A 3,093-nucleotide genomic window follows, 5' to 3' on the forward strand; every position below is an offset into this window, starting at 1 on the left:
GAACATGGAGACAACCACGATGATAGATTAAATCGCATCTAAAACAAACTACGATGTTCATGATTTTCCTAAAATTAATCTAAGATTATTGCGAAACCATGAGATATGAAAGTCAATTAACTCCGTATGTTGTTGGGCTAAACGTCATACAAGGCTTACTTTACGAATCCATGAAACCACTCAAGATCTGCCCTTTCAAGTTAAAAAAATGCCTTTTGTTTTTCACTACTTCAAACTAGTAGCATACACTAACCCCAAAAATGCAAGGCTTCAAACGAAACCCTCTGATCCAATTCCCGAGGGAGCATAATTGATTTTTACAGAAATATCAAAATGGCATCAAGTCAGGACACTAACACCTATGCTATTTAACACAAACACACACTTTATATTAGAAAGAGCAATCAAGCAGACTTGACTAATGCTTCTAACTCCTAATTTTTTTGCCTTGGCTGTTACAACATCTAAATTATTAGTAGAAGACAAGACTAAATAGTACAATAACTTTAATACAATAGGTGAATAACTGTACAAATAAGCTTTTTGAATGGACATCTAAACACATATACTGCCATTTATAAAATACACAACTATAGGCTCAAAATCACACGCCCATCCTTCATTATAGAATGCCCAAGCTTCACATGATCAAATCCTAGATAATATTTAAAGTATAACAGACCCAAACCACGAAAATGTGATAGAGGTGTAACTTTGCTCATGCCTTGAACTGCAAATCGAACCAACGAGTGGCTAGATCCACAAGTACTGACCTGCAAATGATCCACTGAACCTCAACTTATCAAGAAGCTATGAAACAGATTTAGATTTTTTATAATGTTCAAATATAAGCAACGAGTATTTGTTAGAAGGATACACATGTTGAAGTCTAAATTAATGTGGGAAATCAATTAATGTTATGGCCATAGAGTTACCTGTAGTTGCTTTTTCAAAGGCAAATCTAAAAGCAAGTTTCCATCCTTAAACATATTAAGCTCACATTAATTCAAGATTCAAGACAAGATAAGCAATAATTTACACCACTTCAACAGACAAACAAAGAACAACCAAACATTTCATCTCAAATTGAAAATAGAAGTACAAGAGTGAGAGGTGCACCTAGATTTGTAAACAAAAACTGGATTTTGCCAAATAAAGGCTAAGAAGGCCAAAAATGGAGAGATTCAACAAGTCTAAACGGTAGAAATACCAGGAAAACAGCTTCAATATCCCAGCTACACAACAAATGACAAATCCAGAAATCCAGAAAGAAATGAAGTGAAAAATTCGATATCAGAACTGAAATCCAACCATTTTCTTTGTTTTTTATGAAAACTTCTATTTCTATGTATGCAGTCTTTTTCTTCCTTTTTCTATGTTTTTCTCTGCTCTCAAAGTGAGTGAAATGAGCCCTTTATATGAGTATTCTAGGGCAACCATATATCTGGCTTTTTCATTCAATTTTACCCTTCAAGCTTTTGTTTTACCCCTCTAGACCCCAAAAACAGCTGAGATGTTTTTATTTTATTTGAATAAAACCTTACCTTATCTTCTAGACTCTTCTTTTGTCATAACAGAAAATGTTCTTCAAGTCAAAAGCCCCAATTTAACCCCCCAATACCCTTGTATTTACTTTCCAACAATACCAATTATTGGGCCAACTGACCAAAGGTTTAGGTTCAAACAAATTGGCCTTCTACTGTCCAAACCAGCGACACACAGAAGCCCAAACTCATACAAACCAAATATTGAATGACAAACAACTGTAAAATTATGAATGCTGAAAGTTTAGAACATGATTGAACTAATTAATACTAATTAACTATAAGCTAACTTGTTCATTAACAAAAGCAGGAAATTAAACGGTATTAAACAGAACAATAATTAAAAAAAAACTAAGTGAAACAGTAATTAAACATAAAATCTTAATTAAAATAACAACTGCTTTTCTTCTCTTTTTCTTTAACTTTCCTTAGAACAATTAAAGCAACAAAGCAAGACAAGAAGGACAAGTGAATACCCCAAAAGAGAAAGACAGATTGAAAGCAGATTCCTCGCGAATTTGGAATGAACAAAAACCAACGTCAAGTGATTGTTCTTGTCAAGAACAATCCATTGACGTAGGTTCTAGGTCAAAACGAGCGGCTAGGGAGTGACAACAACTAGAGAAGGGGGAAATTTAGGGTTTTCAGTTTTTTAGATCCGGATTTGAAGAAAATAGGTAGGGCTTTTGGGAGAACTATTGATGGATTTAGAAAGAGGAGGGAATGAGGATTGCATGGGGTTAATTTGGGAGAGTTTGGAGCATCGCCGCCACCGTGAGGCAATTTCCGGTGGGCGGCGGTTGGTGGGAGGGGATGGAGAATTAGGGCGGCTAGGGTTTTAGGTTATAGTGAATGAGACGAAGAAAAGTGGGGGAGGGGGTCTCTAGGGTTTGGGGGTGGGGTTAGACACTTATATGGGAGATGAGGGTCAATTTCGGGCCGTGCGATCATAGAAGATCAATGGGAAAAAATTGGGCTGTGAGATTTTGGTCTTGGCCCAATTTCGGGATTTAACAAAGCTTTCTCTTTTTTATTTATTTTTATCTTTTCTTGATTTTTAACCTACTAAATTTAATTAAAAATCCTAGACTAAAATCTAATTTGTAAAATTATATTTTTTAACCTAAACATAAATAATTAACTTAAAGCTAATGCAAGGAAATTATTAATTTGAGACTAAAAGCTAAAAATGTAAAAAATGGCCAATATTTTTGATTTTTATCTATTAATGTAATTAATTAACAACTTAAACCTAAAAATGCAAATATCATCCTAAAAATGCAATGCATGAAATTTGAACATTTTTAGGGTATTTTTCATGATTTTAAAATATTAAAATACAACTAAATGCAAACAATTTAACAGATATTCCTAAAAATTCCATAAAAATTAAAATAAATTAGAAAAATCGATTTTGTGACTTTGTAGGAGTATTTTTGGTCGGGCAAAAATCACGTGCTCACAACCTTCTCCAAGGCGTCCTGAACCAAGTCGGTGACCAATAATCTAGCCTCGCCGGGCTCAAACCAACCCACCGGGGATCTACACC

The 3,093-nt window shown here is 34.4% G+C and overlaps 1 long non-coding RNA gene across 2 annotated transcripts; it reads right to left on the reverse strand.

Moving 5' to 3' along the window:
• Positions 1–269: 269 nt before the first annotated feature.
• On the reverse strand, positions 270–1,423 carry LOC104229665 (uncharacterized). Of its 2 annotated transcripts, none has more exons than XR_011400482.1 (2): positions 936–1,423; positions 270–773 (listed from the first exon to the last, which is right to left on the reverse strand). It is a non-coding gene; the product is annotated as an uncharacterized lncRNA (long non-coding RNA). The 2 variants fall into 2 exon arrangements; XR_011400481.1 differs by having other exon boundaries at positions 270–787.
• Between the last annotated feature and the right edge of the window lie 1,670 nt (positions 1,424–3,093).

Source organism: Nicotiana sylvestris, chromosome 6, assembly GCF_000393655.2.
Source record: "Nicotiana sylvestris chromosome 6, ASM39365v2, whole genome shotgun sequence".
In the NCBI taxonomy this organism is placed as follows: Eukaryota; Viridiplantae; Streptophyta; class Magnoliopsida; order Solanales; family Solanaceae; genus Nicotiana; species Nicotiana sylvestris.